Source organism: Elephas maximus, chromosome 3 (assembly GCF_024166365.1).
Source record: "Elephas maximus indicus isolate mEleMax1 chromosome 3, mEleMax1 primary haplotype, whole genome shotgun sequence".
Taxonomy (NCBI): Eukaryota; Metazoa; Chordata; class Mammalia; order Proboscidea; family Elephantidae; genus Elephas; species Elephas maximus.
The window spans coordinates 81,359,103-81,383,655 of record NC_064821.1 but is presented as its reverse complement, the minus strand read 5'-3'; the positions used below and the strand labels follow the sequence as shown (position 1 = coordinate 81,383,655).

At 44.8% G+C, this 24,553-nt stretch overlaps 1 pseudogene; it reads right to left on the bottom strand.

Annotated features, from left to right (window-relative positions):
• Positions 1-1,761: 1,761 nt before the first annotated feature.
• Positions 1,762-8,706, bottom strand: LOC126071303 (peptidyl-prolyl cis-trans isomerase E-like; annotated as a pseudogene).
• Positions 8,707-24,553: the final 15,847 nt, after the last annotated feature.

Here is a 24,553-nt window from a genome sequence, read left to right as displayed (position 1 = left end):
CCATTTAGGCGGGTGGGGCAACTCAAGAAAGAGCTGAATGGACAGCATGATTCAGGGCCAAAGCCAGTGGTATTTATCTTCCTGCTTTCTGCGTTTCCATCTGCCTCTGCTGCTGGGGAAGATGTGCAGTGTCTGGACTTTTGGCCTCTGGAGAATCAAAGAACCTTTTGGGGGCTTCCAGTTAACTCATACCTCCCCTTGACTGTGTTCAACCATCAGGAGTTGAGTTCTGTGAAGTTGTTTGCTGAGCCAAGTATGGTGGGTGGCACACCACAAACACCATCATTTCCCCTTCCCTTCTCTGTGGCACCCACCAATAATCAATCTTGACGTCTTCTCTCCCAGATCTGGACAGAATCTCAAAATGGTCAACACAGACCTCCAGGCAGCCACTGCCAAGAGATCTAAGTGGGCACGTGAAGTGAGAACTGCCTGCCATCTCCTGCCAAGCTAGGGCACAACCCATGCTACCCAGAGCCTTGTATCTACCACACTGGATAGCCAGTGGCCAGGCAGGGGGCGAGGGCAGGGGCCTGTCAGCACCTGCGTTATATCTGAGTTGTCAAAAACTGGCTGGTCATCAGTCTGTGTCACCTGTGTGCCCAGGAGCCCTGTCCTGGTTCTTGGGGCCTGTAAGCCAAAAAGGTCCCTGTCCCAGGGGAGTGACAGGCAGTAATTAAGCTGAGGTGGGTGGGGAGGTTTGTCTCGGCCTCCTCTGTTCCGGGAGACCACTGTTCGTTCTCCTTGGAGCAGCTGCTGAGAGCTGGAGTGTTTATTAGATTTCTGACTTGCTGAGCCTGTAATTAACCTGCTGGTGCAGACAACTTCCAGCTGCAAGAACCCTGAAATACCTTCATTAAAAGCAGCTCCTGGGCCCGCCCTGTCAACAGGCCCTGCCCAGGGATGCGCATCTCTGAGGAGGGGCCTCCAGGAGAGCAGGTCTGGCAGGGCTGGGGCTGTGCTGCGGGACAGCAGCCCCTCCACCTGGACCTGGGAGACCCTCTCCTGCACAGAGGGTGGGGGCCTAGCCTGTCCGTGAGGTAATGAATTCCTCATCACCTGCGTAGAGACCTAGGCTCTGGCCTGGATGTAGGAGACCTGACGTGCGGGTGGCTTCCGCATCTGAGCCTCAGCTTTCCATCTGTAACAGAAGGCATTGGACTTTTCTATCTCCAGAGGGGCTTCCAGTCAGGGAATCTGTGTCTACCAGCCCTGTCTCGCACTGAGTCCTGACTTGGCCTTACAGCCCTGAATCCAGACTTGGGTAGCCATCATGGATCAGTGTTAGCACGTATGGAATCTATTTGCCATCCTAGTACTTACCTAACAGTTCTCTTTTCCCAATATCAAGGCGAGTAGAGAACTGTAAATTAGCCAATTGTTTGGAAAACTGGATTTCTACTTGATATTTTTAGTGTCCAGCCAGTGACCTGGCAGTTAGGTGTCTGTCAAATTAACCCAAGGTTTGAAGATGCTGAGCACACCTTGCCTATCATGCTGTGCCAGCAGGAATGAGTAGGAGTTGCAATCCTCCTTTTTCATGCAGAACAGATGAAAAACAGTCATCACCTATCTGCCCGGCAGTCAGACTTCCATCCACTTTTGGCATCCAGATGGTCACCAAATAGAAATCAAACAGAAGAAGCCTTTGAGCCAGAAAACAAATGTGGACACAAAGCCCATGCATTTTATTCCATGAGAGTTATTTTTGATGAGCCAAGTCTGGTGGCTACAGTGGGTGGCCCGAGCTGGTAGGTGCCATCATTTCCCTTTCCCTTGCTCAGGGAATGGCTTGTTCATCTGGTTGCACCAGACTGGAAAGATAAATAAGGCGGGTCAGTTCAGACTGATTGACAGCAATGAGAAATCAATGACAGTTGACAGGAAGGGAAGACACAATTGGGTGGATTAGCCAATAAGGTAAGCACGGGCCATACCACATCAGAGTGAAACCCACGTGAAATTGTTCACTACAGATTAGTAAGTAAGCACAAGTAAGCCTGTGCTTACCTTACTGACTGAGTCATCCACTCCTGTCAGGGATTATAAATTTGAAAAGATGCTTTGATTCTGTAGGAAGTTGCTGTGAGGTTGGGAGAGAGACAGACGCCAGCCATACCTAGAAGAAGAATCTTTGATGTGGTGAAAAAATGTGAAATTGTTCCCTATAGTAAGTAAGCACAAGTAAGCCTGTGTTTATTTTGCTTATTGGCTAATCCGCCCCTGGGACACGTATTAAAAAAAGGCTGAGAGGAAGTGCACGGCCGTCCTGGTATTTGTAGTGCGACACTGACCTCAATGCCAGGTCATCACGTTTCCGTGTTCCCACTGTCTTCTAACTAGGAGTCCCTGAGTGGCACAAATAGTTCAGTGCTGGGACGATGGTCTGAACCTACCCAGAGGCACCTTGAGAGAAAGGCTCGGAGTTCTACTTCCAAAAGAAAACCCTGTGGGGCACAGTTCTACTCAGGCACACCTGGGGTCGCCACGAGTCAGAATTGACAACACAACTAACAGCTAAGGTAGGGAAGTACCACAAGCTAGAAAACTTCTAAGAAATAGGAAAAGGGGCAGTGTAGTAAAAGTACAGGTTTCTGGAGCCAAATAGATTTGAACCCTAGTTTCACTTCTTTCTGTGTAGAGTAAGATATTGCTTCTTTCTGCCCAGAACTATTATGAAGATTAGACATGTATACAACATTCAGCACCGTGACTAGCATGTAAGTGGTTCACAATGGGCACCTGTTGGCATTTTTATTACCAACGAATTTGCTGACTTTGAACCACCTCTGTGCTGTCCCATTAAACCTCCTCCTGAATGTGATCTGCAGGCGGCAGGGTTTTTATTTCAGTGCTGTGCTCTTCTCTAAGGAATCTACACGCAGCCATCCCCAAGGGGAGGAGGGCAGGGCTTGTATTCTCACCTGCCTTAATGGCCTGAGGAACATACCCAGGCCAGCCGTAGCCGCTGAAACTCTGCCCTCTGCTCTCAGAGGTGCCGGCATCCCACGGGGCACGTCCTGCTGGGGGGTCAACACCCACTAGGTGCCTCTTAGGGCAATTTGGACAGGGGAACTCTCCAGCCAGGGTTTGACTACTTACGGAAGGCCTTAAGTAATCACTTGGTGCCTTTTTAAAAATGTGTTTATCTGTTACAAAAATAATGCAGTCTTGAGGAAATTTAGGAAAATACAAACGATAAAATACAATTCAAATCACCATAGTCCTAGTACTAAGATAAACACTATTAATGTTTTGGTGAATTTATTTCTAGGCTTTTTTCTTTCAAATATATGTACAAATACATGTTTATACATTATTTAGATACCATATAAATTGCTTTGTGACATGCTTTTTCCTCTTTGTTATACAGTAAAAATTTCAGTTATTAACTATTTTTTGAAAACATGGCTCTCCAGGTTTCTGTCACCTGAACTCTACGAGATGCAGCTTTCTCCACTAAAAAGCAGGTTCCACAACTCCTTCCTCAGAGGGTTGCTGTGAGGTCGCACGACTGTTAAATGGTACACATGGAGGCAGATGTGCTCGTAAAGAGAGGAAAACGCCAGTACAGTCACAGAAAGCAGCCACAGGTAATATGCAAACAAATGGATGTGGCTTGTTCCAAAGAAACTTTATTCACAAAAACAGGCAGTGGGCTGGATTAGGCCCATGGCTGTAGTTTGCCAACCTCCTCTGTCTCCTAACAAATGAGTACCTGACACAGAGAAGGCACTTTGAATTATACAAATATCTGTAGAATTAATGAATAAAACAAGTGATCATGGAGACTTGTTGATAAATATGATTGTTGGCTATAAGATTGGCCAGCACGAGTTCAGGAGCAGAGACAGCAGGGGACAGGAACTTTCCCACGACCTTTGATGTCCTCTGACAATGTCCATGACAATGGTCTGACAGTGATATCTGACTGGAATCTTAGGAAATCAACCCACAGAAGGAAGAAAAGCCTGCCTCAGTGGGACAACTTAGCCATAGATGCAACTTCTGACAACTCCCAGGAGCTAGTTGGAGGTAACAATACAAGAACTAGGATTTAGTTTACCAGAAGAGGCGATGGCATAAAGGCTTGGTGAAACCTGTGACTGTCCACAGACCGTCCACAGTAGGGTGGGTGGGCTCCTGCGCTGCCTCCCCATGCCCACAGCCACACACTGGGAGGAGCCCAGGGGAAGTCCTGGCAGTGCCCGCGGGAGGAGCTACTCAAAGCTGTCACCAAGGAAGGGCTCCCTGCTGGTTCCCCTGGACAGGGGGCAGGAGCAGGGAGAGGGCAGAGCAGAGAAAGTGCTGGATCACACACATTCTCCACAGTTGGGATCACTTTCTGCTTTGGCTTCCCATTCTTGCTGCCCTAGGCCTTCGTACAGGAGAGGAGGAATCACGGGAGGGAGGTGGTGGAGGTAAAGAGCTGCTTAAGGTACCCACCCCACCTGCCCACTCCCACCCTGGAACCTGTCCCCTCAGAGGGAGCGCCCCTAAGCTCCCGCACCGGGCTGTGCGCCAAGGGTGGGGGTGATGGGGTGGTGGTGATGGAGGAGGCTCGTTCCATCCACCTACTTCAATCTGCCGTGAGACATCCAAGCCTTCGGTGACCTCCCCAAACACCACGAGCTTGCCATCCAGCCAGTCTGTCTTGTCACACATCAGGAAGAACTGGGAGCCATTGGTGTCTGGACCAGAGTTGGCCACGGAGAGAAGGCCTGAGGGAGGGAATGACCACACTGGCTGCCTGTGCCCCTGGCTCCCAGCCTCGGAGGACACCTGTGCAGACCTGTCTACGGCCCTGGAGCCAGGCAGGCTCAGAAACTGGACGCACAGCCCACTTGGGCGTGTCCAGCTTGTCATTCCTTTAAGGGGGTGAGCAGGGTTGTTTCAGTCTACTGGTTCTTTCATTCTTTCATTTATTTCACAAACAAGTGTCTATTTTATAACCAGGCCCCTGTTGAACCTTGGGGATACTGGTGAGCAAAACACAGTCCCCAGCCCTGTGGTAGAGCTCAGTCCAGTGAAGAGTCACTCATTTGTGCTGAAACACAATGAAGCCCAGTGACACGGAAGTCTGTGCAGGGAATGGGAGGGAGCACAGGAGGCAGCAGAGAGAGAGAGAGCAACAGCGAGACAGTGTATACAATGTCACCACCACTATGTGTGGCACTGTCAGGTAAGGCTTTCTGGAGGAGGTGGGATCTGAGTTTAAGTCTAAAAGCCTGGGTTTGGATTGGGCTGAAGAGGGTGTACCATGAGACGCTGCACTCGTCTGTGGTGATGAGAAACCCCACCCTTCATGGCGGAGCCTCTAGACCACAGGCTCTCTCCACTCCACTCTCAATCCCCAGAGTCCATCTCGGTATACACTGTTTCAGAATACAGTGGTGAACAAGACTGAGTCCTGCTTTCATGAAGCCGACATCCTAGGAAGGGAGACAGGAAACACATAAAAGAATATATATTTTCAGGTAATAAGTGTATGAAGAAAAGCAAAGCTGAGTGAAGAGAAAAATGAGATGGTAGGAAAGCCTATTTTAAAAAGAGGTCAGGGTAGGCCTCTCAGATGAGGCGACCCATGTGAGACACCTGAGCAAATGAGGGGAAACCATCTGGATGCTGGAGGAAGAACGCTCCAGGAGAGGACATAGCATTTGCAGAGTCCCTGAGGGTGGAAGGAACTGGGTGTATCTGCGGAGCAGCAAGCCTGCCAGTGTGGGTGCAGAGGGCAAAGAGAGCAGGACCTCTGATGAGCCTGGAAGGGGGGCCAGGACCCAGGTCAGGCCACCCTTGCAGGCCCTGATTCCATGCATGGTGGGCACCATGGAGGGGTTGTTGGCAGATTGATGTGATAGGATTTATTTTTAAAGGATTGCTCTGACCGCCATGTGAAAATCCGACAATGGAGGGGGAAGAGGCAAGAGTGGAAGCAGACCAGTTAGGAGGACCACAGTGGTTGTGGAGGAAGTGGTGAAGAGTGTGTGGACCAGGATATAATTTGAAGATAGATGGATTTGATGCATGGGTGACGAAAGGAGAGATGATTCCTAAGTTTCTGACCAACCAAGTAGATGGTGCTGTCATTTACTGAATATGGAAGCCTCGGGCAGGAAGAGGTTAGGGAAGAAGGTCAAGTAGTTGTTCTGGACATGTGAAGTCTGAGAGACCCATGGGGTATCCAAGTAAAGATAACAAACAAGGTACTGGACAGAAGTCTGGAACTCAAAGTGGGATCAGCATGGAGACTTAAACGTGGGCATCATTAACAGAGATACCAATGAAAGCCCTGGGACTGCACAAATTTGCCCTGGCCAGTGGTACTTATTAGGGGTGGTGGCACAGTGGTTAAGAGCTACAGCTGCTAACCAAAAGGTCGGCAGTTTGAATCCACCAGCTGCTCCCTGGAAACCCTATGGGGCAGTTTTAATCTGTCCTATAGGGTCACTATGAGTCAGAATTCACTTAACGGCAACAGGTTTGGTTTTTTGGCTCACCCTTAAGGAACCTTGGAAAATACGAATGTTTTTGATTATCAGAAATATTGGAAGATGCTACTGGCATTTAGTGGATAGGGCCCAGGAAGGCTAAATGTTCTGCAGTGAAGGGATTGTCCTATATCCTCTTGGGCTTTCAAATGTTCTGCCAGATATTGGTGTAGGTAGAAAATCTGTTTATAATTGTGTTGTTAGCTGTCATCAGGTCAGTTCTGACTCGTGGCAACCCCATGTGTACAGAGCAGAACTGCTCCATAGGGTTTTCAAGGCTGTGACCTCCAGGTGGGTTCCAACTGCCAACCTTTTGGCTAGATGAGCACTTAACTGTGTGCCACTCAGGGACTCCTTGTTTATAATTACCTGAACTTAAAGCCTAATATAAGCTTGAAATTATTGTTGTTTGTTTTTAATTCATACTGAATCCTCCAGGAATGGAACTGCTATATAAATCAAGAGAAAATTGCTCTTTGTTTATTCAGAATTTAACTGATTTCATTTACCATTTCACAAATCATGTCACCACCAGCAATACAGTTTGTGGTATCCAAGCTGCTGGTCAACAGGCCCATCTCCATTTCTAACTGCTGCATCTGAGTACAGGTGCACACCCAAGTACAGGTATACACATCTGAATAATTCACCTTGTCTTTTAGTATAGCTGAGCTTGAATATTATATTACACAATATGTACTCTTTCAGTATAACTTACTTTCTTGTGAAGTTACTTTCTATTAGTTATAGAATCACATTGATTTTTCAGTTATTATGTGGGTAGGTAGAATATATCATGTATGAACTTCAGTTTAGCTCAGTAAAATGGGTCCTCACAAAATATGACTGTAAAAGGGGAGCAATGGGTCAATAGGAAAAAAAGACTGAGCTCAGGGCCATTTCAATTTCTAGGGGTCAGGAAAAGAAGGAGATAGCAAAGAAGACTGAGAAAAAGCAGCCACACAAATAAACAGAAAACCAGAAGAGGAAGGAGTCTTGCCAGTCAAGTGAAAGACTGGAGGGGCAGGCAGTTAATAATATGAAATGCTACCGAGAGGTAGAATAAAATGAAGGCTGAGAACTGGCTCTTGGCCAGATAGAGGCTGTTGGCCTCTTTGGCAAGAGTGGTTTCAGTGGAGATACAAGTCTGGTGGGCGGGGGTTAGGCAGAATGGAAGGCATTGAGTCTACACAACTTTTTCAACTTTTGCTAAAAAAGGGGGTCACAGGAGTGGCAGCTGGAATCAAGGGAGAATTTTTTTAAAGATTAATACCAAATGCTTTTATGTGCATGCAGCAGAGAGGGGAGAATGCGTGTTACAAGACAGAGGGGACAACTACAGAAGCAGAGTTCCTAAGTTGGTGAGAGGAGATGGGATCTGGTCCATGAGTGGACAGCTGGCCTTAGGTGGGAACAGAGACAGTTCACCCTCTGTAACTGGCAGGAAGGCAGAGCGCATATGTGAAGAGAGATGCAGGAAGCCAAGTCATGAGCTGAGGTGAGGTGGGGTGGGGCAGTGGCAGAGGTTTCAGGACTGAAGAAAGGTATGGAATCTGCAGCTCTGACTGGAAATCTAGCAAGACTGCTGATGGCCCCTTAAGAAATGAGTCATAAATTTTAAGTTGGACCACTCAGCACAGTTCTCTGTTTTTCTCCAGCTGTTTGGGTACAAACCACTGGGATTTTATTAGTTAGAGAGGGACAGTGGAGGTCAAGGAAATGAATAAGAAAAAACTTACAGTGGCAGACCAAAGAATAAGCTAGACTAATAGGTAGTGTGGAAATGGGGGAGAGGAGGAATAGACAGTACACGAATGTTAAGTATATAAATATGCCCACTTGAAATCATCTTTATAAGCCCAAAGCTTACTCCGCTCCAGCAAGGCTGAACACTGCCCATGTGTTCAGTAGCTGTGACTCCTCAGAGCTGCACCTGTCACTGTGTCCTTCACAGTATTAGCCCTAGTCCAGCCTCAGTCACCACAGACACCAACTGGGTCCTACCTGGTCCCATGTGTTTGAGGATAAAATTTTTATTATCAAACTTCTTCCCACAGATGGACTTGCCCCCGGTGCTACTGTGGTTCATGAAATCGCCGCCGTGGCACATGAACTGGGGGATGATGCAGTGGAAGCCACTTCCCTTGAAGCCAAGGCCCTTTTCATGGGTGCACAGGCAGCAGAAATTTTCTGGGGTTAAAAATGAAAAAGGCATTGAGGTAAATAAAAAATAAAACCTCTCTAACTAGTATCTGAAAAACTGTGTATTATATTTATTTAACATTCTCATTTTAAAATAAGAGATGCTCATGATAAACCTTTGTGAAAGTGACATCTTGAAGGACTGTAGGGCATTCTGGTTAAAGGCAGATGAACACATGATTCTAGGTCTGTTCCCTCCCCAAACCATACTAAATTGGTGGTGAAGTGGTTTTTTAAAAGAAAAAGGAAACGGAGAAAAGACAACAAACAAAAAATTCTGAAAGCTGGGAAACAAGTCATTGAGTCATAACTGACACAGCAGACCCAAGAAAGCAGAATCTCAAGTTGGGAAAAGCTGAGAAGCAACTCAATTTATGTTGCAGAACCCCCAAAAGCTCAGACATGTGAAAATAAAAACAAAAAACAAAAAAAGCCAAAACCAAATCCATTGCCGTGAAGTTGATTCCAACTCATTGTGACCCTATAGTGCTTCCTCAGCTAACCAATCACTTTAGCCACTGCGCCACCAGGGCTCCTATAAGGGAGAAGGTAGGTCTAAAAAAATGTTAAGTCTGGTCAAGAGCCTGTTTAATTAAGTAGTTAACTCCCCAGGTGCTCTCCCCTCTCTGAAGCTGGGGCCTGCCCCCCCACCACCCTGGTAGCAGGCTAGAGGGCCACTTTCTGGTAGGTTAAAGCAGAAGGTCATCAGACTGGGGAGCCCTACACACATCTGAGGCTGAGGTACTATAATGACAAATAGAGACTGTTGTTGTCGTTAGGTGCCATTGAGTTGGTTCCGACTCATGGCAACCCTATGCACCACAGAATGAAACACTGCCTGGTCCCACACCAACCTCACAATCACGTTATACTTGAGCCCACTGTTGCAACCACTGTGTCAATCCATCACGTTGAGGGTCTTCCTCTTTTAAGCTAGCCCTCTAATTTACCAAGCATCATGTCCTTTTCCAGGGACTGATCCCTCATGATAACATGTCCAAAATATGCGAGACATAGTCTCGCCATCCTTGCTTCTAAGGAGCATTCTGGCTGTACTACTTCCAAGACAGATTTGTTTGTCCTTTTGGTAGTCTGTAGTATATTCAATAGTCTTCGCCAACACCATAATTCAAAGGCATCAATTCTTCTTCAGTCTTCCTTATTTATAGTCCAGCTTTCGCATGCATATGAGGTGACTGAAAACACCATGGCTTGGGTCAGGTGCACCTTAGTCTTCAAGGTGACATCTTTGCTTTTTAACACTTTGAAGAAGTCTTTTGCAGCCGATGTGCTCAATGCAATGTGTTGTTTGATTTCTTGACTGCTGCTTCCATGGGTATTGATTGTGGATCCAAGTACAATGAAATCAGTGGAGACTGAGTGAAGTATATATACTGAATGTTGAGGCACTCAGCCCTTCCTTCAACTTCTAGAGGCAGGCAGCTGGACATATAGCCTCCAGCAGGAGACTTGGGGAGTCCTTCAAAGAGAATATAACTTAGAGATCCAGGCATCAGGGGTCTGTCAAGGAGAGAGCCCAACCCAATCACCTTGCAGTGGACACCTCAGTTAGCAAGCCTTTCTAATACCCATGGAGTTTCCAAGCAGATTTTTAGGGTCCTGTTCTTAGATATCAGGAAGGCATCAAAATATGAAAAGCAATGACCAAAACACACAAACAGATCAAACACAAAGTAAACTCAACATAAAGAAAAATAAATGATATCAGAAGAAACTTTAATAATGTCTCTAGGAAGATGAAATCCTATGTTCATGGAATAAGCACAGGGTACTATAAAAGACTGTTTAGAAAGGTTCCAGAAAGCAAGAAGAAAGAGATTACAGGGGCCGAGAGCAAAGAAATAGTTCAAGGAAATCTTCCTGACAGATGGATGTCGTAAACAGAGTAATGGCCTCCCCACAGATGTCCACATCCTAATCCCTGGAACCTAAGAATATGTTACACTATATATGGTAAACCGGCAGATTATCCAATAGGTGAGGTAAGCACGGTGCTTGAAGCCATTTGTAGATTAGTAAGTACTACAGATTAGTAAGTAAGCACAAGTAAGCCCATGCTTACCCTGCGTATTGGATAATCTACCCTTGATGGCAAAAGGGACTTTGCATATGTGATTAAAGTCATGGACCTTGAGATGGAGATTATCCAGTGGGCTCAATCTAATCACGAGTCCTTAAAAAAGAACTTTTCTCAGCTGGCATCTAAGAGAGAGCTGGAGCAATGTAATGAAAAACACAGGCAGGAGAGACTCAAAGCATGAGAGGGATTCAATCCATGGTTGCTGGCTTTGAAGGAGGAGGAAGGGGGCCATAAACCAAGGAATGTGAGGGGTGTTTAGAAACCGGGAATAGCCCTCAGCAGATAACCAGCAAATAGTGGGTACTTCAGTCCTTCAAGTGCATGGAACTGAATGCTGCCAACAAACTGAACACCCTTGGAAACAGATTCTCTCCCAGAGCTTCCAGAAAGGAACGCAGTAGCCCTGCCAACATCTTGATCGTAGCCTGGTGAGACCTGTGCTGGACTTGTGACCTCTAGAACTAAGGATAATAAATCTGTGGTGTTTTTAGCAGCTAAGTTTGTTGTAATTTGTCACAGCAACAATAGAAAAACTACAGAAAAAGGGCCCATGAAGCAGTTACCATAATGGATGGAAGGAGGTCTATCCCAAAGGCAAATCATTTCCAAATACTGGGACCAAAGGGAATCGACATGCCTCTAGGCCAGGATTGTCCAACAGCTATTTTAAACACTTGGCTAATGCAACTGAGGAACTGGATTTTTTATTTTAATTTAAATTAAAATAGAACAAGTGGATAGTGGCTATCATATTAGACAGTACAACTCTAGACAGAAAAAAAAAACTTTTATACACAGAACCAAGGAACCCTGATGGCACAATGGTTAAAGAACTCAACTGCTCACCGAGTGGTTGGTGGTTTGAACCCACTAGCCGCTCCACGAGACAAAGATGTGGCAGCCTACTTCCGTAAAGATTAAAGCTTTGGAAATCCTCTGGGCAGTTCAACTCTGTCCTATAGGGTCACTATGAGTTGGAACTGACTTGAGGGCAGCAGGTTTTTTGTTGTTGTTGTTCGTTTATACAAAGAACCAAGAGTCAAAATGACATTAGCCTTTTCTAAAATTCTATGTTCTGCCAAACTATCAATCAAATGGGAGCGTGGATATCATCAGACATAGGTCTCAAAAACCTTACCTCCCTAGCTCTTTTCTCCAGAAGGTACAGGAATATGTGTACTGTTGAAATGAGGGAACAAGCTAAGAAATAAGATGACAGAGATTCTAAAGCAAGAGGAGAAAATGGGATATCCCACGACAATAGCTGTTCAGTGGGCCTGGAGAGCAACCAGTCCAGGCTGGAGCAGCTCTAAGGAGGAACTTCTTTAGGAAAATAAACTGACAGAATACCTGATGTGTTTCAGCATAATGAGAGATTTATACACCAGAGAACTTGGGAGAATCAGGAATAAGTATATAGAAATAAAAGCAAATATAAAAACAATTATTAACTCCAAGGAAAGCAAAATGGTCTGTGTGAAAGGAAGTTATTATCATACGATGCTTGCCTAGTTAAAGTCATCTATAATCTAAGCAAATCTATGGTAACTATAGCGGGAAAATGAGGGGGGCAAAGAAGGTGGTTTTAAAAAGCTAATTGCTTATGTTCTGAAATGGGAAGTCAATAGATAATGCCTAAAATGGAAAAACTAGGAAACAGTAATATAAACCTGTTATCTAGCAATACAGAGATAAAAACCAAAAAAACAAAATCATCTAAGAGTTGAAATCAGCTGCCACTGAGGAGCAGCAAATGATGTGGCAGGGCTAGGGGTGGGGGACAGCACCAGGGGACAGCTGGTGTTTCAAAACGGGCTTTGTAGAATTGATTTTCCTTTAATTTTGTTGTTGAGAATATACACAGCAAAATATACACCAATTGAACAGGTTTTACATGTGCAACTCCGTGACACTGATACCTTCTTCCAGTCCTGCAACTGTTCTTACCCTCCTTTTCCAAGTTGTTCCTCTCCTATTAATGAAATTGATTCTTTATGTGATGGTTAATTTTACGCGTCAACTTTGCTAGACTGTGGTGCCCAGGTATTGGTCAAACGCTAGTCTAGATATTGCTATGAAGGTTTTTTGATGTGATTAACATTTACAATCAGTTGACTTTTCAAGTAAAGATTACCCTCCATGATGTGGGTGGGCCTCACCAATCAGTTGAAGGCCTTAAGACCAAAACCTGAGGTTTCCTGAAGTAAAGAAGGAAGGAAGGAAGGAAGGGATTCTGCCTCAAGATTGCAACACAGACATCCTGCCTAGTCCAGACTTACTGGACCAGTAGAGACCAGAGGACTCTCTGAGACTACTGCCTTGAGATACTCTTTAAATCTTGAACCAAAACTATCCCAAAATCATCTTTTAGCAAAACATCAAAGTGGCACACAAAATAAAGGATACTACCCCTAAGTACAGTGCTCCTAAAAAACCATCTATATGAGACTAAAAGGACATTTACTGTAAAGTAAAAATAAGAAGATAAGGGGACAGGGAAGCTAGAATACTGGAAATGGAACACCCAGAACACAGTTAAAGAGAGTGACACAATGTGAAAAATATAACTAATGTCACTGAACAATTCTACAGAAATTGTCAAATGGGAACCTAATTTACCATGTACACTTTCACCAAAGACACAATAAAATATTGTTAAAAGAGAAAGAAATCCTGCCTAGTTTCCAGCCTGCTGGCCTGCTCCAGGGACTTGGACTTGTAAGCCCCCACAATCGTGAGAGACAATTCCTCAAAAATCAATCAATCAATCTCTCTAGACCCCATTGGTTTTGTTTCTCTGGAAAACCATAACTGATACAAACATGTATTTTTACAACAATAAAATTTAGATTAAAAGAAGAGTGAATAAAAAAAATAAGTCAGTATAGACTTTTACAGTCAACATGTCGTTGCTGTTGTGTGCCATGGAGCTCATTTTTTACTTAGTGACCCTGTGTAACACAGCAGAACTGCCCCATAGTTTTCTAGGCTGTAATTGTTTTTTTTTAATTTATCATGCTTTAAGTAAAAGTTTACAAATCAAGTCAGTCTTTCATACAAAAACTTACATACTCCTTGCTATGTACTCCTAGCTGCTCTCCCCCTAATGAGACAGCACATTCCTCCTCTCCACCTTGTATTCCCCGTGTCCATTCTGCCAGCTCCTGTCCCCCTCTGCCTTCTTGCCTCCCCTCCACAGGAGCTGCCCACATAGTCTCATGTGTCTACTTGAGCGAAGAAGCTCACTCCTCACCAGTATCATCTTCTGTCTTCTTGTCCAGTCCAATCCCTGTCTGAAGAGTTGGCTTCAGGAATGGTTCCAGTCTTAACAAAGGGTCCAGGGACCATGACCTCCCGGTCCCTCTAGTCTCAGTCAGACCAATAAGTCTGGTCTTTTTACGAGAATTTGAGGTCTGCATCCCACTGTTCTCTTGCTCCATCAGGGATTCTCTGTTGTGTTCCCTGTCAGGGTAGTCATCGGTTGTAGCTGGGGACCATCCAGTTTTTCCAGTCTCAGGCTGAGGTAGTCTCTGGTTTATGTGGCCCTTCCTGTCTCTTGGGCTCATCTTTACCTCATATCTTTGGTGTCCTTCATTCTCCTTTGCTCCAGGTGGCTTCAGACCAATTGATGCATCTTAGATGGCCTCTTGCTAGTGTTTAAGACCCCAAACACCACTCACCAAAGTGGGATGCTGCACATTTTCTTAATACTTTTTGTTATCAGGCTGTAATCTTTATGGAAGTAGATCGCTAAGTGTCTTAGCTATCTAGTGCTGCTATAACAGAAATACCACAAGTGGTATTAACAAACAGAAATTTATTCATTCATAGTCTAGTAGGCTAGAAGTCCAAATTTAGGGCGTCAGCTCCAGGGGAAGACTTTCTCTGTGGGCTCTGGAGGAAGGTCCTCATCATCAATCTTCCCCTGAACTCAGAGCTTCTCAGCACAGGAACCCCGAGTTCAAAGAACATGCTCTTCTCCTGGCACTACCTTCTTGGTGGTATGAGGTCCTCTTGTCTCTCTGCTCACTTCTCTCTTTTATATCTCAAGAGATTGATTTAAAATACAACCTAATCCTATAGATTGAGACCTGCCTCACTAACATAACTGCCCCTAACCCCACCTCATTAACATCATAGAGGTAGGGTTTATAACACTTGGGAAAATCTCACCAGATGACAAAATGGTGGGCAATCATGTAATACTGGGAATCATGGCCTCGCCAAATTGACGCATATTTTTTGGATTTTTTAGGGACACAATTTGATCCATGACATTCCACCCTTTGGGTTTCAAAAATTCATGTCTTTGCCACATGTAAAACATATTCACCCCATCATATCATAGCAAAAATCTTAATTCAACTCCATGTCCAAAATGCAAAAATTCCTCTTCATCTGTGAAATCCAGAATACGAGTTACCTGCTCCCAAAGTACAATTGTGGAACAGGCACAAGCTAGACATTTCCATTACAAATGGGCAAAACTGGAGGGAAAGAAGGGATAACAGGCACCAAGCAAGTCAGGAGAACACATTACATTAGCCCTCAAGGCTTGAAAATAATCCTGTTTTCTGAGACCATTTAGGCAATGGCCCCACCCTCCAGACTCTGGGTGTTGGCCACACTCTCTGGACTCTGGGTGGAGACCCCTCAGCCCTAGGCTTGAACTCTGCCTTCCAGGCCCACTGGAATGGCAACACTGCTCCCTCACATTTGGGCGGCCCCATTCTCCTAGCCCATCTTAGTGGCAACTCCACCCTTTGAGATGTCAGAGGTCATGGTCCTACCCCTTGAGACTGCCTGGGTTCCTTGTCTCTTCAGCTTCTGCTTCCTGGCTCCTTGGCCTCTTGGCCCCTCGGCCTCACTGCCCACCTCTGCTCTCCTCGGGTAAGTGTCCCAAAGCTCTTTAGCTCTACCAATAAGTACCTGGTTGCACTGCACTCTGCCAGTGAACTTTGGCCAGAAGGCACTCAGCTCACTGAGCAGGGCTCCAGGAGCTCTGAAGAGCAAGAGAGGCAGGGCCCAGCAGAGGGTCCAAGATATCCACAGTTCATGTCTAAGTAAACTTCGTGTCTCTCTGGGAACATCAGCATTAAGCCCAGAAATCTAAGCAAAGGAGACAAACAGCTTCCTTTGTAATCACCGACAACAATAACACAAGTCAAAGACTAAACATAGGTAACGCAGAATTTTCTCACCTCTGCCGACTCAAATTAAACAGAAGCAAATCCTCAGTGCTTTTCTGAAAAAAAGGAAAACAGAAACAAGTCATTACCATGTGGGCAATGGAAAGAAACAGATATGGACACAAGGAGAGTGAAATTAGTCACACTGGAATTTCTACCCAATCCTTACTCAGGAAAAAAGAATAGCATTGTCTGATTAGTCTTAGTTCAAACAACATTTCAAGCAATATTAAACTTTGATTTTTAGTGAACAGAGCTAAATAGTATTTTTAATCTTTAAAATATGCATACAGTTCTTCTACCAAAGCAGAATTTAAACCTTAATCTTTGCATGGCTAACTTTAGGGCTGGTGGTACAGAAAAAGTCTTTTAACCTATCAATTATTCTTTCCAAATATACATTCTGAGCATCAACCATGCATAAAGCATGAACCCTAAAAATCTTGATAAGGAGCCCAGTCTTTATCCTCAGGAAAATGGTGATCTAACTAAAAAGGCCAAGCACAACAATGTTTATTAAATTATAGACCTCAGAGACTGGACAGACCCTTGAAGAACCAATATAGCTTTCTCAGTTTTGCAGATAAAGATTTCCAGGCCCAAAAAGTTTAGGGACCTTGCTAATAATCACACACAAGCTACACCTAAAACTCTGATCGTAAAAACGACAAAAGGCTAAAATAGAAAACTGAATTGTAACTGTGATAGCAATTGAAGGAAAACTCAGATGAGCAGAAGCCAAGGCCCCACTTTTGGGCTGGGCTTTCCTGCTGCCCTGTTTAATATTAATAGCACAGCTGTCAAGAAGGTAGGTGCGGGGTTCCCCACAGCTAGTTTGAAACAACACCGAGATCTCTATATAGTTAAAAACCTACCTTCCTACTCGTCTATTGAGAAATTTATCTTATCTGAGAGTCAGTAGATGGTGACTCTCTGCAAAGTATATTAGAGCTCAGAACCATGTGGCCTTAGAACATTCCTTCTGCATCATGATCACTGTCATGCTAACCTACTGAGGCACCCTCCTGAACTGTTCTATAACCAAAAAACCAAACAGGTGCTGTTGTGTTACATGCAGATTAGAACTGTGCCCCTCTGTATCAATGTGATGGTTAATACTGGGTGTGAACTTGGCTGGGCCATGACTCAGTGTTTTTATGTGATCACTCCCATGATGGAATCTGCTGTGAGTAGCCAATCAGTTGAAAGGGAGTTTCCTTAGGGGTGTGGCCTGCATTCGAATATAAGCAGATGTTCTGGCTTTTTGCTTACTTTGGATCCTGCGGCTGCCTCCTGTCTGTCTGACCTCCAGCTCTTAGGACTTGAGCTATCAGCTTATCTGCAGATCTTGGGATTTGTGGGTCTTCACAGCCAGAGGGAGAGCCCTGCTCTCTGACCTGCTGATCTCGGGTTCACCAGCCCCTGCAGCTATGTGAATCCAGAGAAGCCTCTATCCTGATCCATGGACTTGGGACGTTCCAGCCTCTACCATCGCATGAGCCGTTTCCTTGATATAAATCTCTCTTTATATATATGTTTTGTTGGTTTTGCTTCTCTAGAGAACCCAGCCTAAGGCAATCAACCATATTTAGAATGCACTATGATGTGAACTTGGATCCCTGGTGGTGCAGTGGTTAAGCATTGGGCTGCTAACCAAAAGGTCAGCAGTTCAAATCCACCAGCTGCTCCTTGGAAATCCTATGGGGCAGTTCTACTCTGTCCTATAGGATCATTATAAGTTGGAAGCGACTTGAAGAAGATGGGTTCTGGTTTTTAACAGGTGATATGACTTCAGTTTTTTTCCTAAAGTCCTTTTCCAAGAAGGATTCCAAACCTGAGAGACACTGAAAGGACTTACCTGTTTCATAATCCAGAGGACTCTGAATATCTGTGATGTCTCCAAAAGGAATAAAAGCAGCACGAACTTTGTTGGCCACCTCCTTTGCTGGCTCACCTGCAAAGACGCCAAGAGCCTTCCAAGCCACTGTCCTCCATACTCTTGCATGAGTCTCTGCAGTCCAGTTACCATGCTAGTCAAGGGGAGGGAGAGAGAGGACAGATACTTCAGTCCATGGGTATACAAATGCCCCTCTCTCATCTACTCTCCCATCCATACGTACGAAGCACACTCTCCTTTTAGACTCTCATCTAGTCCCTGGGTTACCGCAACAGCTTCATAACTGACCTTCCCTCAGTCCACCATACAGCCAACTAGAATGATCTTGGGAAAGTGCATATTTGAAACCATTCATTCTCACTTTCAAAAGGTTTCTACTGCCCTCAAGATAAAGTCCAGACTCCTTAGTAGTGTACCCAAGGATCTTTACAATACAAACCCTGCCCACCTCTCCAGCCCCTTTCGCTTTGCTTCGTCATTTCTCTAGGTTTCCCGCAATATGACTCATTTTCTCCCAACTGTCAGGCTGCTTCACACCTTTGGGCTTTTGCTGTTGCTGCTCCCTTTCATTAAACAGCCTTATCCATATTTTAGCTACTTGGCTTGTCTTTTGAGACGTAGATCCGGCTTCTCCACATCGGGGAAGCTTGCCCCCTTCTCTCCAGATGAAGGGGTCATTCCTCCCCTGACGCAGGCCCATGTCATCACGGTCCGTCCACATCACAGCGCTCATCTGCCTGCGCTATTCAGGATATATCCATGACTCGGCTAGTCTGGCAATTCCTGGAGCTGGGACTGAGCCATCGCTGCACTGAGTGTAAAATAAATACGAGCAAGGATTTGAAGGGTCATAATATCAGGTCTCAAAATTCTACACCACTCCTCTGCGCTCCGGCCCAGGGGGAAGGGGCGCCTACCCAAGCATAGCGGACTTGGAAGGGGTCCGGAATGATGGAGACATCTTGGGATCACGCCTTGAGGCAAAGCAATACAGCCCTACGCCTGGCCTAGACAGCTGCTCGCAGCCCTCCCTTCCCGCTCACAGACGCGTCCAGACGCACATCCAGACCCACTAGAGGTTCGCCCAGACTCCACCTCCCACCCGTGCGTGCTCACCCACTTACAGCACGTGCTCGGCGGCGGCCATCTTGCTCCTGCACTTTCCCACCCCTTCCCCACAGGCCAGCACCGCCCCAGCCGCCCCGCCCCATCTGCCCGCACCCCCGCCCCACGCTCCCGCGACCCAATCTCAGCACTCGCAGGCCCCGCCCACCCACCCTCTGAAGGTAACCTCCAGTCCTTGTTGGAAGTCTCAGTTGAACTTCACTCACCCAAGCTCCTGTAGGGAGAAGCCAGAGCCCCCCAAATCCACAAGTCACTTGGAACACAACCTCTCACTGTACTCATGTGTACTGGATTCTCCCACTAGCTCGAGATCCTTGATGCCAAGGCCTGTGCCCATTGCGTTCCCAGAGCCAAGTGGCTGCACACACGGCAGACCTCACCAATCTCGGATCAAACCCAGGAAGATAATGCTCATAGAATTGAGGCTTTGAGATCGGATGACAAGAACTCCTGTGTCCCCAGTGCTATTCCAGACCAACAACGTCACTCTCAGGAAGAATCTGACCAAGTGTTCTCTATGTGAGAAGTTTTTGTTTGTGCCGTATAATTCACGTTTCCTCCTTTTCTTACTAACTTTAGAGGACAAACGAGGCTCAAAGGTGGTGACAGCCTGCCCACGTTGTCAGGATAAATGTCAACAGCAGTTGGGCTCTACTGCTGCCCCTCACTGCCTTTCTAGGAGATGATGTTCATATATCAAAACCATTCCAGAAAAGTCCTGGGTGGCACAAACGGTTTGTGCTCAGACTACTAATTTAAAGATTGGCGGTTGGAACCCACCCAGCGGCGCTGCAGAAAATTACAGCCAAGAAAAAAAAAAAAGAAAGGAAGAAAGCCATTCCAGAAAATAAAAATAGCCAAGCATAGGACTTTTCCTTGTCTAAGAGGTAGCAGCAGCAGCAGCGCCCACCTTCTGGGAAGCTTCTTTCTTGGCAGGATGAGCCTGTAGAACCGCCACGGCTTCATCCGCCTGTGAGAAGTCACCAGTGGGTTGGTGGCGTCTACATGATTAGATTTACTGTATTAGTATAATCCAATCCCCCCACTCCATCCCATAGTATTGATTGTGGTCTTTCTGCCATATATCAAGTCTCCAGTAGGTTTGGCCTGTATCTAGGCTCTGTACTCCTTTAGATTTCTGTGCATTAATTCTACCCTGTTTAATTTCTGTAAGGAGCCCTGGTTGCGCAGTTAAGCACTGGACTGCTAACTCAAAGGTCCGCGATTCAAACCCACCAGCCACTCCTTGGGGGAAAGATGTGGCAGTCTGCTTCTGTAAAGATTTACAGATTTGGAAACCCTATGGGGAAGTTCTAAATCTGTCTTATAGGGTCACTATGAGTCGGAATCGACTCAAGGCAACAGACTTGGTTTGGTTTGGGCTATTTAATTTCTATAGTTTAAAAATAAACCTTCGTATCTTGGTGTCTTGTTCTTTTTTCAGAATTATCTTGGCTATTTTTGAATCTTTATTCTTTCATGTGGATTTTAGAATTCTTTTATCTAGTTCCACAAAAAATCCTGATGAGTTTTTATTGGGATTAATTGAATTTGTGGGTTTATTTGGGGAAGGGAGGATACCATAGTAAGTGTTCCCATCCATAAGCATGCTGTATCTCTCCATTTACTCAAGTTGTTTATGTCTTTAGGAGTTCCTGGATTGTGCAAACTGTTAATGCCCTCACTGCTAACTGAAAGGATTGTGGTTCAAGTCTACCCTGAGGTACCTCAGAAGAAAGGCCTGGCAATCTACTTCTGAAAAACCAGCCATTGAAAACCCTATGCGCCACAGCTGTACTCTGACACACAATTGGTCACCATGGGATGGAAACAACTTGATGGCAACTGTTTTTTGTTTTTGTTTTTTAGTGTCTTTAAAGGTCTGTCACTTCTTTGTAAGATATTCTCCTAGATACCTTATAGCATTGTTGATATTATGAATGGTATTTCTTTTTTCCTAGTACGTTTTCTAGTTTTTTTTGTATATTGATATATATTCTATTGATTTTTGTATGTTGAGCCTGTGTCTTTTTTCCCTGCCAATTTCTCTTATTGGTTCAAATAGTTTTTCTCCAGATTCTCTTGAATTTTCTAAATTGACAGTCATATCACCTACAAATAGGGACAGTGTTGCCTTCTTCTAATACTTATAACTTATTCTTATTTTTTTTTTATAAAGAAGTTCCCTTCTATTCCTAATTTGCTAAGAGTTTTTATTATGAATCAGTGTTTGATTTTGTTGAATGATTTTTCTGCCTTTTGGAAAGGGTCATATGATATTCTCCTTTACCAGTTAATTGCCAGTCACAGTGATTGATTTCCTAATATTCAATTTTCCTTCTGTGAGTAAAAGGGTAATTAGTATCAGGCCTGGGCTGATGCAGCCTGGCCCTACAATGAGCCTGGTCTCCCACAACACAGTTTACTTGGAAACCACAGAGTTACGATAAACGAAGGATGTTGTGTCTGCCTCCTTTGTTGTGTGGAACTGCGTGTGAGTTTGGAGGAGTAGTGAGCTGGCATGCAGGCCTTGAGTTTACACCACTAGAACGGTATAAAATACTGATGGGATGGTTTCAGGGGACATCTAAGTCAACTGGCATAACAAAATGCATTAAGGAAACGTTCTACATCCCACTTTGGTGAGTGGCGTCTGTGGTCTTCAAAGCTAGCAGGTGGCCATCTAAGATGTGTCAATTGGTCTCAACCCACCTGTAGCAAAGGAGAATGAAAAACACCAAAGACACAAGGTAAATATGAGCCCAAGAGACAGAAAGGGCCACATAAATCAGAGACTACATTGGCCTGAGACCAGAAGAACTAGATGGTGCCCAGCTACAACCGATGACTGCCCTGACAGGGAACACAACAGAGAATCCCTGATGGTGCAGGAAAACAGTGGGATACAGGCCTCAAATTCTTGTAAAAAGACCAGACTTATTGGTCTGACTGAGATTGGAGGGACCCCAGAGGTCATGGTTCCCAGACCTTCTGTTAGCCCAGAACTGGAACCATTCCCAAAGCCAACTCTTCGGACAGGGATTGAACTGGACTATAAGACAGAAAGTGATGCTGGTGAGGAGTGAGCTTCTTGGCTCAAATGGACACATGAAACTATGTGGACGGCTCTTGTCTGGAGGCAAGATGAGAAGACAGAGGGGGATAGGTGCCGGCAAATGGACATGCGGAGTACAGGGTGGAGAGGAGGAATGTGCTGTCTCATTAGGGGGAGAGCAGCTAGGAGTACATAGCAAGGTATACGTAAGCTTTTGTACGAGAGACTCTTTTGATTTGTAAACTTTCACTTAAAGCACAATAAATTTTTAAAAAATTGATGGGAAATAGGGGTTGCAGCTCCTATGAATCAAGTTGACCACCACACCTTGGCTGTTCTGTGGCAGCTGTACATGTCCCAAAGGCGAGTGGCAAAATTACCTAAGTATTTGGGGTAGGGACTAGACCTTCCAGTGAGATAAAGACACAGTATCTGCCGTATCTCCAGCCTTGTATTTTACGTTAAAATCCATTTGTTTCATCAAAAAGCTGATCATAGAACTACCATATTATCCAGCAATCCCATTCCTGGGTGTGTGTCATGGATTGAATTGTGTCCCTCAAAAATATATATATCAGTTTGGCTAGGCCATGATTCCCAGTATTGCGTGATTGTCCATCATTTTCTCATCTGATGTGATTTTCCTATGTGTTGCAAATCCTATCACTATGACACTAATGAGACGGATTATCGGCAGTTATGTTGATGAGCTCTACAAGATTTGATTGTGTCTTAAGCCAATCTCTTTTGAGATATAAAAGAGAAGCAGAGAGACATGGGGACCTCATACTACCAAGAAGGCAGTGCCAGGAGCAGAGCGCATCCTTTGGACCTGAGGTTCCTGCGTGGAGAAGCTCCTAGACCAGGGAAAGATTGATGACAACGACCTTCCTCCAAAACCAACAGAGAGAGAAAGCCTTCCTCTGGAGCTGAATTTGGACTTCTAGCCTCCCAGGTTGTGAGAGAATAAATTTCTCTTTGTTAAAGCATCTACTTGTGGTATTCCTGTAATAGCAACACTAGATAACTAAGACAGTGTATATACCCAGAAGATGCAAGCTCAGACGGAAACCTGTACACCAATGTTCATTGCAGCACTTTTCACAATAGCCAGAAGGTGGAAACAACCGAAATGTCCATCAACAGAAGAATGGATAAACAACGTGTGGTATATGCAAACAATGGAATACTACTTAGCCGTAAAGAGAAATGAAGTCCTGACACATGCTACATACAACATGGGAGAACCTTGAAAACATTATGCTGAGTGAAATAATCAGTCACAAAAAGACAAATACTGTATGATTTCGTTTATATGAAATAAGCAAATTTGTAGAAACTAAAGATTCTCAGCGGTTACCAGGGGTGGGAAGGAGGGGGTAGAGGGGAGTTTTTGCTTAGGCACCTTGAGACCATTTGGAAAAGAATAGCAAGGATGGGTGCACAACTTGAAGAATGTAATTAACGTCACTGAACTGTACATGTAGAAATTGTTGAGATGGCGTATGTTTTGTTATGTATATTTTCACCATGATTTTTTAAAAAATCCATTTGTTTTTCATGGGTCCGTTTGCCAACTTGAACCCATAACCTCAGCTGTGGTGCTGCACCTTCTGTTCTAATGGTCATGATATATTATTTTTGTACACTGGCAGTCTCTATTTGCTAGTATTTTGCTTTAGGATTTTCACAAGAATGTTCATAATCAAGTTTGGGCTAAATTTTCTTTTCTCCTACTGTCTCTGACTGGTTTTAGTCTCAATCCTTATCTGCAATTTCTAAATTCATAAAATTCTGAAAGCTAGCAGTTTCTGTTTTTTTTTTTTTTTTGGCAGCAAACTTGATTGAAATGACGAAAGTCTATTTATAGTTTTTATTTATTCTGCTAAGCATGTTTTGCTGCAGAAATATTAACATATTTGGTTATGGGAGCTGGTTGACTGTCTGGGGTGCTATGTGATAGTTTTCGGTTTTGACCCAAAGGAGTCTGTAGGTGTCTTGGATGGTCTGTCAGGTGCAGCACAAGAAAGTGAGACTCACACAGAGTCACCAGAAAACAAATAGAATTTAGTACTCACAGATCCCAGAGAGGAAACTACAGCACACCCCCACACAGGCTCACACAGGGGGCTGTGCCCTGGGACAAAGCAGCAACAAACTATAGGAGGGGGCTTTGTATGACAAGCAGTATGAAGTCTCCAGGTCAGTGCATGCTGAAATTTTATTGGTCAGTTTACAAGTTTTTAGTACAGTAGCGTGGAAAAGGGGGAACTTTTTTATCACAGGGAGTCAATGGACATGGCTGGGAGAGGCAAGGAGAATTATGGTCAATGAAAGACTGGGTTACAAAATGTTGTTGTCGTTAGGTGCCTTCCAGTCAATTTCAACTCCTAGCATCCCCATGGGGCAGAGCAGAACTGCCCCACAGGGTTTTCTCGGCTGTAATCTTTATGGGAGCAAATCCCCAGGTCTTTCTCCCATGGGACCACGGGA